This window comes from Mercurialis annua, linkage group LG3 (assembly GCF_937616625.2).
Source record: "Mercurialis annua linkage group LG3, ddMerAnnu1.2, whole genome shotgun sequence".
NCBI lineage: Eukaryota > Viridiplantae > Streptophyta > Magnoliopsida > Malpighiales > Euphorbiaceae > Mercurialis > Mercurialis annua.
Window position 1 is genome coordinate 35,468,320 of NC_065572.1, and position 14,105 is coordinate 35,482,424.

At 40.2% G+C, this 14,105-nt stretch overlaps 2 long non-coding RNA genes across 2 annotated transcripts; both read right to left on the reverse strand.

The window, feature by feature from the left end:
• Positions 1 to 1,129: 1,129 nt before the first annotated feature.
• LOC130015359 (uncharacterized) lies at positions 1,130 to 1,941 on the reverse strand. The gene is made up of 2 exons (XR_008790492.1): positions 1,742 to 1,941; positions 1,130 to 1,296 (listed from the first exon to the last, which is right to left on the reverse strand). It is a non-coding gene; the product is annotated as an uncharacterized LOC130015359 (long non-coding RNA).
• Positions 1,942 to 9,435: 7,494 nt separating this feature from the next.
• Positions 9,436 to 10,247, reverse strand: LOC126672517 (uncharacterized). The gene is made up of 2 exons (XR_008790475.1): positions 10,048 to 10,247; positions 9,436 to 9,602 (listed from the first exon to the last, which is right to left on the reverse strand). It is a non-coding gene; the product is annotated as an uncharacterized LOC126672517 (long non-coding RNA).
• Positions 10,248 to 14,105: the final 3,858 nt, after the last annotated feature.

Sequence of the window (14,105 nt, forward strand, 5' to 3'; positions counted from 1 at the left end):
GCCAAACGTTTACAAACATTACGAAACAAAGCTAAACGTCTAAAACGTTACGAAACAAATCCAAACGTTTCACATTTTTAGCGATTTAAGCCAAACCTTTACAAACGTTACGAAACATAAAAAAGCATTTCACCTTTTAGCAATTTAAGCCAAACGTTTAGAAACGTGACAAAACAAATCCAAGCGTTTCACCTTTTTAGTTATTGAAGCCAAACCTTTACAAACCTTTCAAAAGAAATCCAAGCGTTTCACATTTTTAGGAATTTAAGCCAAATGTTTACAAACATTATGAAACAAATCCAAGCGTTTCAACCTTTTAGCAATTTAAGCCAAATGTTTACAAAAGTTACAAAACAATTCCAAACGCTTCACCTTTTTAGCGATTTGAGCCGAACGGTTACAAACTTTGCGAAACAAAACCAAACGTTTCACCTATTTAGCAATTTAAGTCGAACGATTACAAACGTTACGAAACAAATCCAAACGTTTCCCCTTTTTAGCGATTTAAGCCAAACGTTTAAAAGGTTTCGAAACAAATCCAAACGTTTCACCTTTTTAGCGAATTATGCCAACATTTACAAACGTTAAAAAACAAATTCAAACGTTAAAAAAGGTTACGAAAAAAATCCATACGTTTCACATTTTTAGCAATTTTAGCCGAACGTTTACAAAGGATATGAAACAAATCCAAATATTTCAACTTTTTAGCAATTTCAGCCAAACGTTAGGAAACAAATCCAAGTGTTTCACCTTTTTAGCAATTTAAGCCAAACATTTACAAATGTTACGGAACAAATCCAATCGTTTCACCTTTTTAGCAATTTAAGCCAAACGTTTACAAACTGTCACGACCCATTTTCATGAATCGTGACCGGCGCTAGGGTATGGGTATGGTTGTACCAAAACCCGTAGCTAGCCTTGCGGATAACCAACTTAGATACATTTAAAACAAAGTACCTGCAGAAAATCACATGCTCGGGGGCAACCGAGACTTCAGCCTAATCTAGCAGTACAGATAAACAGCATATATTTAAAGTACGCTTATTCTCAAATAAACTCCAACATGGCAATATAATATAAATGCCATAACACTGTAATCATGCTACAAGCGATATGTAATAGTTGGACCAATCCAACAACAATAGTCAAAAATATAAATAAAAGACTAAGACATGAATAACTGATACTACTACTGCGGTCTAAGAGTTTAAAACAGTTCGACTCTTTTATTCTGAAAATAAAATAAAACCTCCGAGAATGAAGAAACGGAGATCGACCAACGCTCAAATCATAAACCTGGAAAATTTGGGAAAACAACGGGGTCAGATTTACCGAGTAGAGTTTATATAACCATTTACATTTATTAAGTTAAAAACCTTTAAAAACGTTTAATAAAACATTTTCATTATGGATTATCAATGAAACCCTAAACCACAATTCTAAATCCATTGTCGTGTCGGTGAGACGTATCTCAATAACCGATCCCCGACTATCACTTAATAAATAGTGAGCCCAGGAGACGTATCTTCCACCGGTGCCCTCACTAAGGTGAGACGTATCTCAAACCTACCTCATTACCATAATCATTACCGGTGCGCACGCAGTCCCGATGATGCCCATCGAGTAGCACGTTCCAAATCAAATCCACAATGCCGAAAACAGTTCAAAAGCTGCTTATACATATATATATACAAAATAATACATTTGCTTAATAAAGAGGTAAATAGAGATATAAACTCACTGCTTGCTATTCCACGTGAAACTTGACAAGCACCTAACTCTGGTTCGCCTCTGAAGTACGAACAGTCGACGGGTCTAAATAAAATATTAAAATCATAATTAAAATCAGACCCTAACTCTAAAGAGTACTAAACACCACATAGGACTAGTACACACAACAACACGCCAATGAATAATCAAACACATAAGATTAAAACGTATTAAAACTATAACCCAAGTTATAGAAATCAAATCATATAGTTATATATAATAAATTACAATTCAAGTAATTTATTAAACAATTTAACCCAAGTTAAAAAAATTCATATCAGTGAGTCAGCCGAGTTATTAAAAACTACCAAGCTTCTTCCCACTTGTTGGGCGACCACAGTCTAACCCAAAACAAAACTTTATTAAATTTATAAACCCGAGTTTATAATTTAAAATACTTTAATAAAACAATTATCTATATTAAATAGAATTTAATATCTTATAATTCAAGTAACCCAAGTTACACCCCAAAAACTTAATTAAACAAGTCATAAAAGTTTAGGGACTAAATTGTACTTTAGCCAAATAGGGACTAAACTGTACTTTAGCCAAATAGGTATTAAAAATCAAATTAACTTCCCATTCTTAATTTATTAAATTATAAATCAATTAGAAGTCTATAAGATAAAACTTAACTTAAATAAGCTTTTAGAAACTTTCAGGGGCTAAATTGTAATTTAGCCAAAGTTGACATTTTAATCGAAATTAAATATAATTACCCGAGTAATTATATTAATTTAGATTATTAAAATAATTATCGTATTCAAGTGGTAATTTTAAATTGAAACATTAGAAAAGTTATTATTGAATGAAAACTTAGCTAGGGATTTAATTGATTTTTAGCCATTTATTAGGTGACCATAATGGCCAATTTGCCACCTTCTCCAATTAACAAATTCAAATCAAAATCATTCCCTCCATCTCCTAAAGTTGCAGTAACTAAAACATAAGTTTCATTCAACCTAACATTATAAAAATAAATTGAAAGTAGAATAAGAGGATCTAATCTATTTAAACAAACAATTTGGATGAACACAAATGATATTTAACCATCCCTAACAATTCAAAATCACAACTCTCTAATGCATACAGTGAACCCGCCAAAACCCATCTTTGAAAACTAATGTCACAAGATAACAATATTCATATGTTTAAATCATAACGAGAATGGCAACGACGAGATCAAAGAAACACGACAACAAGAAATAGAGTCATGGCAGCAAAAGATCAACACAACAAACAATACAATCTCGTCGGCCGATATATAGCAGGAACAAGTCGACATCGAAACGACAACAAACGGAGGAATTCTTACGTACCGTATATGATTCTGAAGCGTTAGGATTAAAGAGTTCGAAGAATAATGATGAACCGTCGAAAGAAATCTCAGATTAATGCTATAACAAAAGGGATACGGATTAAGAACGATAATATCGATATCGAAACAAAGAAACGAGATGAACGATTACTTACCGGATCTTGAATCGAATGGAAAAAGAATGATGGAGGTTAAGATTTCTGAGATTGAAAAGAAGACGATGGCGGCTGAGGTTAATTTAATATGATGAAGAAAATATTAGGTTTAGCAGACGAAGAAACGTGAAGGCAGCAGTGTCTTTATAAGGTGAGAAAAGAAGAAACGTATTAAGCAGTAACATTACCTGCTGCTTCTATTTTTCAAGCTTTAAAATGTAAAGGCCTTTGGCCAAGTACAAATAATTTGGGCCAATTATTTCCGTGTAGAGGAAATAAGAAATGCATGCATGGCCTTTGTGGTATGCATGGCATACTATTGTTTTTTTTTATTAAGATTTAATAATACAAACTAACACGAATCGAATCACGACCGAATCAACGAGCGACTCCAATAAAATTAAATAAAATTATTTACTAAAATAATATTAAATTACCTAAAGTTTGACGGAATACAAATTTAAAATTTAAATTAAAAAAAATAATAATAATTTAAAAATACGGGATATTACATTCTCCCCAACTTATTGAAAATTCGTCCTCGAATTTAGAACACAAAAACTAAAAGTATAACAACACGTAAGCCACACAAGATCAAACAACGACAACGCATAATCAAAGATACACGTACCTCAAGGAAAGAGGAAGGGATAACGTTTCCGCATATCGGACTCCGTCTCCCAAGTGCACTCCTCAACAGAATGATTCCGCCACAGAACTTTGACCATCGGAATCTCCTTGTTCCGTAACTTGCGCACTTGCGTATCAACAACCTCAATTGGTTGTTCCTCATAGGACAGCTCCTGGTCAATCTTAACGCTCTGAGGCACAATCACATGTGAAGGATCTGAGATGCACTTCCTCAGCATAGAAACATGAAAAACAGGATGCACTAACGACATGTCTGGCGGAAGAACCAGACGATAAGCCACCTCTCCAATCCTCTCTGAAATCTCATAGGGACCAATGTACCTCGGAGCCAACTTTCCCTTGACACCAAAACGAACCACGCCTTTCATAGGCGAAACTCGAAGAAACACAAAGTCTCCCACCTGAAACTCGATGTCTTTCCTCTTCGGATCTGCATAACTCTTATGCCGACTAAAAGCTGTCTCCAACCTCCGTTTTATCAACGGTACCTTCTCTGAGGTAATCTGAATAATCTCAGCACCAGACAACTTCCGCTCGCTGACCTCTTCCCAGCAGATAGGAGATCGACACTTGCGTCAGTACAAAGCCTCATAAGGTGCCATCTCAATGCTCGCATGGTAACTGTTGTTGTAGGAAAACTCAATCAACGGCAAATGAGTATCCCAGCTACCCTGAAAATCAAGAATGCACATCCTGAGCATATCCTCCAACGTCTGAATAGTCCTCTCAGACTGACCGTCAGTCTGAGGATGAAAAGCTGTACTGAAGTCCAATCGAGAACCCAAGGACTCCTGTAACGCTTTCCAGAACCTCGAAGTGAAAACAGAACCTCTGTCAGAAACAATTGAAACCGGTACACCATGCAAACTGACAATCCTGTCGATGTACAACTGAGCCAACTTCGAAGCAGGATACGAAACCTTGATCGGAAGGAAATGAGCTGACTTGGTCATACGGTCAACTATCACCCAGATGGAATCGTACCCCTGTCGAGTACGTGGTAAACCAACAAAAAAGTCCATGGCAATCCGCTCCCACTTCCACTCTGGAATAGGTAGTGGTTGTAGATAGCCAAAAGGTCTCTGATGTTCCAGCTTCACCTGCTGGCAAGTCAGACACTTGGAAACGTACTCTGCAACATCCTTCTTCATTCCGCTCCACCAATACGTACCCTTGAGGTCATGGTACATCTTGGTAGATCCCGGATGAACACTGTAGGCTGATCTATGCGCTTCCTCCAGAATCTGGTCTCTCAAACCATCTGAATCCGGAACGCACAGTCTCGAACCAAACCTGAGAACTCCGTCAACAAAAACAAACTCGGAATTCCCATCCAGATGGATCTCGTCCATAATTCGTTTCAATTGTGGATCCTCAGCTTGTAAAGCTTTAATCCTATCAATCAAAACCGGCTGCACTTGCAGATGTGCCAACAAACTCCCGTTCTGAGAAACCTGAAAACCGTAGCCCGAAGTTATCAAACCATGCCATTCTCGAACCATGGGTCTACGTCCAACCTCAGAAATATGGGCTAAGCTGCCCGAAGACTTGCGACTCAAAGCATCGGCCACCACACTAGCCTTACCAGGATGATACTGAATAGTACAGTCGTAGTCTTTCAACAACTCTAGCCACCTCCTCTGTCTCAGATTCAACTCTCGCTGATCAAAGATGTACTTCAGACTCTTGTGATCAGTGAAGATCTCGCAAGTCGCACCGTACAAGTAGTGCCTCCAGATCTTCAGAGCAAAAACTACAGCAGCTAACTCCAGGTCATGTGTAGGGTAATTCACCTCATGCTTCTTCAGCTGACGAGAAGCATAGGCGATCACCTGTCCATGTTGCATCAACACGCAACCTAAACCAATCCGAGAAGCATCGCAGTACACAGTAAAACCCTCAATGCCAGAAGGCAACGCCAAAACAGGAGCTGTAGTCAGAATCTCCTTCAGCTTCTCGAAACTTGCCTCACACTTGTCGGTCCACTCAAACTTAACACCCTTCTGTGTCAGCTTAGTCAAAGGTGCAGATATTCGAGAAAAATCCTGCACGAACCGACGGTAGTAGCCAGCTAACCCAAGAAAACTCCTGATCTCGGTAACTGACCTCGGCCTCTGCCAATCCATAACCGCCTCAATCTTCTTCGGATCAACCTTGATCCCATCCTTCGACACCACGTGTCCTAAGAAGGTAACCTGTTCCAGCCAAAACTCGCACTTTGAGAACTTAGCATACAACTGATGCTCTCGCAAGGTCTGTAGTATAGTCCTCAAGTGATAAGCATGCTCCTCCTCACTCCGAGAATAAATCAGGATGTCATCAATGAAGACGATAACAAACTGATCCAAAAACGGCTTGAAAACCCGATTCATCATGTCCATGAACGCTGCTGGTGCGTTAGTCAACCCAAACGACATGACCAGAAACTCGAAATGCCCATAACGCGTTCTGAAAGCAGTCTTAGGCACATCGACATCCCGAATCCGAAGTTGATGATACCCGGATCTCAAGTCAATCTTGGAGAAACACTTCGCACCTTGCAACTGATCAAACAAATCGTCGATGCGAGGAAGAGGATATCTGTTCTTGATGGTAGCCTTGTTCAACTGTCTGTAGTCGATACAAAGTCGAAAGGAACCATCCTTCTTCTTAACAAACAGAACTGGAGCACCCCACGGAGAAGTACTCGGTCTGATGAAGCCACTGTCCAACAGTTCTTGTAACTGCTCCTTCAACTCCTTCAGCTCAGCAGGAGCCATCCGATACGGCGGTATCGAAATAGGACCAGTTCCAGGAACAACGTCAATGCAGAACTCGATATCCCGATCAGGTGGTAATCCAGGCAACTCCTCTGGAAAAACATCAGTGAACTCATTCACTATAGGGACAGTGTTCATACTGCCCACCTCAGCATCCATGTCTCTAACCACCGCTAAGAAAGCTTGACAACCCTTACTCATCATCCGCTTTGCCTTGATCGCAGAAATCAGATTCTTCGGTGTCTCCGCCTTTTCCCCTTGAAAAGAAAAGGGTAGATCACCTGGAATCCGAAACTCAACCGACTTCCCTCGACAGTCGATCGAAGCATAATGGCGTGCCAGCCAATCCATCCCCAAAATCACGTCAAATGAAAGAACATCAAAAACAACTAAGTCAGCACGCAAGTCTCTTCCATGGATAACCACGGAACACGATGGATACACAACATCCACCACCACACAGTCAGACAAGGGAGTAGAAACAGATAAAGGTTCACTCAGACTTGTTGGTGTTACACCCAACTTAGCAGCAAAACACGTAGACACAAAAGAATGGGTTACACCCGCATCAAATAAAACAAGTGCATCTACGAAAGAGATCTGAAGAGTACCTAGCACCACTGCGTTAGATGCATGAGCATCCTGAGGAGTCAAGGCAAAAACTCTGGCCTGACCCTGACTCTGCTGCTGAGAGCTCTGCCCGGTACCATAGCTGCCAGAACCTCTACCGCCGTTGCCACGGCCTCCAAAACCACGCCCTCCAGAACCTCGGCCCCGCTGGCCACCAAAAGAAGCAGCAGGTTGAGAAAACCCTGCTGGTGTAGAGAACACTGGTCTCTGACTCTGATAGGATGGCTGAGCGACACTAGCTGCCGACATCTGCTGTCCAGATGCCTGACACTCTCTGGCAAAGTGACCCGGCTGGCCACAAGTAAAACAACCCCCTGGTGCTAAACGACACTCGCCTGGATGTCGACGTCTGCAGTTCTGACAGAAAGGAAAACTAGCACCTCCGCTGTTACCGCGCCCAAAACTGCGGCTGCTACCGCTGTTGCTTGAACTATAGGTGTACGGCTGATAACTCTTCTTGACACCCCTCTTCTTGTTCTTGTACTGAGAAGGTGCCGATTGGTAGCTACCACCACCACTCTGCTGTCCAGGGCCAGAAGACTTCTTGGTCTGAGAAGGACCAGAAATATCCCCAAACTGCAGTAACGAGCTCTCCATACGCCGAGCACTGTCTACAACGTCCGTAAAATCCCTGCGTGTCTCAGTCAGCAAACTCACAAAATCGCGCCCTAAGCCTTTCACGTATCTGTTGTTCACCCTCTCCTGATCTGTCTGCAAGTCCGGCGCGAACCGACCCAACCTCACGAACTCTGCCGTATACTCGGATACTGACCTATCATCCCTAGTAAGTGAGAGCAATCTGTCTCTGTGACCCTCTGTCACTGAAAACGGCAAGAAGAAAGCTCTGAATCTCGCCATAAACTGAGCCCAAGAGATGGTAGCCATGTCAGCATGAACAGAGCTACGAAACCAGTTTCCGGCTGAACCCTTCATTGACATCTCTACAAGAACGACGGTCTAACGCTCCGTAGCCTGTAGTCGCCGAGCATTCTGCTCAACCTCCTCTAGAAAATCCAGCGCGTCTCCAGAACCGTCAAACTCAGTTGGCTTCAGCCTCATGTAAGCCAAAACCAAATCTCTGTCAGTGGTTCCGACACCACCAACTGCTGTACCTCCAGCCTGTGGTTGCTGTTGTTGGGCAATCTGACCCAAAACCGCATACTGATCCTGCAAAGCGACCTGTCCCGCTTGCAGCTGAACCTGGTTGAGTTGTAAGGCAGCGACTCCAGCCAAAAACGTGTTGAAGTCGAAATCGCCCAACTCAGGTTGTGCCACACCTGGTGCTTGAGCACCTCCTGCAGCACCGCGTCCAACGCCTCTGCCTCTACCTCTGCCAGCTTGACCTCGGCCACCTCGGCCTCGACCAGCTCGACCCCGACCAGCTGGACCTCTGCCTGCTAGTCCTCTACAAGCATGAACCTCTGGTTCATTCTGATCCACCTCCATAGAGATCGCGTCATCAGCCTCAGCATTTTGCTGAGCCGCAGCACGAGTACGAGTATTCATTCCTAAGAATGAAACAAGAACAATTTTAAATAACACAGCAAATTTCATACCCAAGCATGAAATAGAACTAACACCAAATAAGATTTCCCGAGAGATCAACAATGATAAAAATTTATTCACCCAAGTGAAAATAATAATATAGTAAACAATAAAGCAAATAAATTCACACGACTGACTCACGACATTCCTATAGGAGTAGGCAGAAAGTTTTGAAAACAAAAGATGACGTTTCAAAGACAAGACTCGAATCCTAATTCCGCAGTAGTTCCTAGGACAATTTAGTCACTTAACATGCCAAACAATTAAACATTTAACAATTTTAAAGGCCTTGGTTTGAAACCAAAGCTCTGATACCAAGTTTGTCACGACCCATTTTCATGAATCGTGACCGGCGCTAGGGTATGGGTATGGTTGTACCAAAACCCGTAGCTAGCCTTGCGGATAACCAACTTAGATACATTTAAAACAAAGTACCTGCAGAAAATCACATGATCGGGGGCAACCGAGACTTCAGCCTAATCTAGCAGTACAGATAAACAGCATATATTTAAAGTACGCTTAATCTCAAATAAACTCCAACATGGCAATATAATATAAATGCCATAACACTGTAATCATGCTACAAGCGATAAGTAATAGTTGGACCAATCCAACAACAATAGTCAAAAATATAAATAAAAGACTAAGACATGAATAACTGATACTACTACTGCGGTCTAAGAGTTTAAAACAGTTCGACTCTTTTATTCTGAAAATAAAATAAAACCTCCGAGAATGAAGAAACGGAGATCGACCAACGCTCAAATCATAAACCTGGAAAATTTGGGAAAACAACGGGGTCAGATTTACTGAGTAGAGTTTATATAACCATTTACATTTATTAAGTTAAAAACCTTTAAAAACGTTTAATAAAACATTTTCATTATGGATTATCAATGAAACCCTAAACCACAATTCTAAATCCATTGTCGTGTCGGTGAGACGTATCTCAATAACCGATCCCCGACTATCACTTAATAAATAGTGAGCCCAGGAGACGTATCTTCCACCGGTGCCCTCACTAAGGTGAGACGTATCTCAAACCTACCTCATTACCATAATCATTACCGGTGCGCACGCAGTCCCGATGATGCCCATCGAGTAGCACGTTCCAAATCAAATCCACAATGCCGAAAACAGTTCAAAAGCTGCTTATACATATATATATACAAAATAATACATTTGCTTAATAAAGAGGTAAATAGAGATATAAACTCACTGCTTGCTATTCCACGTGAAACTTGACAAGCACCTAACTCTGGTTCGCCTCTGAAGTACGAACAGTCGACGGGTCTAAATAAAATATTAAAATCATAATTAAAATCAGACCCTAACTCTAAAGAGTACTAAACACCACATAGGACTAGTACACACAACAACACGCCAATGAATAATCAAACACATAAGATTAAAACGTATTAAAACTATAACCCAAGTTATAGAAATCAAATCATATAGTTATATATAATAAATTACAATTCAAGTAATTTATTAAACAATTTAACCCAAGTTAAAAAAATTCATATCAGTGAGTCAGCCGAGTTATTAAAAACTACCAAGCTTCTTCCCACTTGTTGGGCGACCACAGTCTAACCCAAAACAAAACTTTATTAAATTTATAAACCCGAGTTTATAATTTAAAATACTTTAATAAAACAATTATCTATATTAAATAGAATTTAATATCTTATAATTCAAGTAACCCAAGTTACACCCCAAAAACTTAATTAAACAAGTCATAAAAGTTTAGGGACTAAATTGTACTTTAGCCAAATAGGGACTAAACTGTACTTTAGCCAAATAGGTATTAAAAATCAAATTAACTTCCCATTCTTAATTTATTAAATTATAAATCAATTAGAAGTCTATAAGATAAAACTTAACTTAAATAAGCTTTTAGAAACTTTCAGGGGCTAAATTGTAATTTAGCCAAAGTTGACATTTTAATCGAAATTAAATATAATTACCCGAGTAATTATATTAATTTAGATTATTAAAATAATTATCGTATTCAAGTGGTAATTTTAAATTGAAACATTAGAAAAGTTATTATTGAATGAAAACTTAGCTAGGGATTTAATTGATTTTTAGCCATTTATTAGGTGACCATAATGGCCAATTTGCCACCTTCTCCAATTAACAAATTCAAATCAAAATCATTCCCTCCATCTCCTAAAGTTGCAGTAACTAAAACATAAGTTTCATTCAACCTAACATTATAAAAATAAATTGAAAGTAGAATAAGAGGATCTAATCTATTTAAACAAACAATTTGGATGAACACAAATGATATTTAACCATCCCTAACAATTCAAAATCACAACTCTCTAATGCATACAGTGAACCCGCCAAACCCCATCTTTGAAAACTAATGTCACAAGATAACAATATTCATATGTTTAAATCATAACGAGAATGGCAACGACGAGATCAAAGAAACACGACAACAAGAAATAGAGTCATGGCAGCAAAAGATCAACACAACAAACAATACAATCTCGTCGGCCGATATATAGCAGGAACAAGTCGACATCGAAACGACAACAAACGGAGGAATTCTTACGTACCGTATATGATTCTGAAGCGTTAGGATTAAAGAGTTCGAAGAATAATGATGAACCGTCGAAAGAAATCTCAGATTAATGCTATAACAAAAGGGATACGGATTAAGAACGATAATATCGATATCGAAACAAAGAAACGAGATGAACGATTACTTACCGGATCTTGAATCGAATGGAAAAAGAATGATGGAGGTTAAGATTTCTGAGATTGAAAAGAAGACGATGGCGGCTGAGGTTAATTTAATATGATGAAGAAAATATTAGGTTTAGCAGACGAAGAAACGTGAAGGCAGCAGTGTCTTTATAAGGTGAGAAAAGAAGAAACGTATTAAGCAGTAACATTACCTGCTGCTTCTATTTTTCAAGCTTTAAAATGTAAAGGCCTTTGGCCAAGTACAAATAATTTGGGCCAATTATTTCCGTGTAGAGGAAATAAGAAATGCATGCATGGCCTTTGTGGTATGCATGGCATACTATTGTTTTTTTTTTATTAAGATTTAATAATACAAACTAACACGAATCGAATCACGACCGAATCAACGAGCGACTCCAATAAAATTAAATAAAATTATTTACTAAAATAATATTAAATTACCTAAAGTTTGACGGAATACAAATTTAAAATTTAAATTAAAAAAAATAATAATAATTTAAAAATACGGGATATTACATTCTCCCCAACTTATTGAAAATTCGTCCTCGAATTTAGAACACAAAAACTAAAAGTATAACAACACGTAAGCCACACAAGATCAAACAACGACAACGCATAATCAAAGATACACGTACCTCAAGGAAAGAGGAAGGGATAACGTTTCCGCATATCGGACTCCGTCTCCCAAGTGCACTCCTCAACAGAATGATTCCGCCACAGAACTTTGACCATCGGAATCTCCTTGTTCCGTAACTTGCGCACTTGCGTATCAACAACCTCAATTGGTTGTTCCTCATAGGACAGCTCCTGGTCAATCTCAACGCTCTGAGGCACAATCACATGTGAAGGATCTGAGATGCACTTCCTCAGCATAGAAACATGAAAAACAGGATGCACTAACGACATGTCTGGCGGAAGAACCAGACGATAAGCCACCTCTCCAATCCTCTCTGAAATCTCATAGGGACCAATGTACCTCGGAGCCAACTTTCCCTTGACACCAAAACGAACCACGCCTTTCATAGGCGAAACTCGAAGAAACACAAAGTCTCCCACCTGAAACTCGATGTCTTTCCTCTTCGGATCTGCATAACTCTTATGCCGACTAAAAGCTGTCTCCAACCTCCGTTTTATCAACGGTACCTTCTCTGAGGTAATCTGAATAATCTCAGCACCAGACAACTTCCGCTCGCCGACCTCTTCCCAGCAGATAGGAGATCGACACTTGCGTCAGTACAAAGCCTCATAAGGTGCCATCTCGATGCTCGCATGGTAACTGTTGTTGTAGGAAAACTCAATCAACGGCAAATGAGTATCCCAGCTACCCTGAAAATCAAGAATGCACATCCTGAGCATATCCTCCAACGTCTGAATAGTCCTCTCAGACTGACCGTCAGTCTGAGGATGAAAAGCTGTACTGAAGTCCAATCGAGAACCCAAGGACTCCTGTAACGCTTTCCAGAACCTCGAAGTGAAAACAGAACCTCTGTCAGAAACAATTGAAACCGGTACACCATGCAAACTGACAATCCTGTCGATGTACAACTGAGCCAACTTCGAAGCAGGATACGAAACCTTGATCGGAAGGAAATGAGCTGACTTGGTCATACGGTCAACTATCACCCAGATGGAATCGTACCCCTGTCGAGTACGTGGTAAACCAACAACAAAGTCCATGGCAATCCGCTCCCACTTCCACTCTGGAATAGGTAGTGGTTGTAGATAGCCAAAAGGTCTCTGATGTTCCAGCTTCACCTGCTGGCAAGTCAGACACTTGGAAACGTACTCTGCAACATCCTTCTTCATTCCGCTCCACCAATACGTACCCTTGAGGTCATGGTACATCTTGGTAGATCCCGGATGAACACTGTAGGCTGATCTATGCGCTTCCTCCAGAATCTGGTCTCTCAAACCATCTGAATCCGGAACGCACAGTCTCGAACCAAACCTGAGAACTCCGTCAACAAAAACAAACTCGGAATTCCCATCCAGATGGATCTCGTCCATAATTCGTTTCAATTGTGGATCCTCAGCTTGTAAAGCTTTAATCCTATCAATCAAAACTGGCTGCACTTGCAGATGTGCCAACAAACTCCCGTTCTGAGAAACCTGAAAACCGTAGCCCGAAGTTATCAAACCATGCCATTCTCGAACCATGGGTCTACGTCCAACCTCAGAAATATGGGCTAAGCTGCCCGAAGACTTGCGACTCAAAGCATCGGCCACCACATTAGCCTTACCAGGATGATACTGAATAGTACAGTCGTAGTCTTTCAACAACTCTAGCCACCTCCTCTGTCTCAGATTCAACTCTCGCTGATCAAAGATGTACTTCAGACTCTTGTGATCAGTGAAGATCTCGCAAGTCGCACCGTACAAGTAGTGCCTCCAGATCTTCAGAGCAAAAACTACAGCAGCTAACTCCAGGTCATGTGTAGGGTAATTCACCTCATGCTTCTTCAGCTGACGAGAAGCATAGGCGATCACCTGTCCATGTTGCATCAACACGCAACCTAAACCAATCCGAGAAGCATCGCAGTACACAGTAAAACCCTCAAT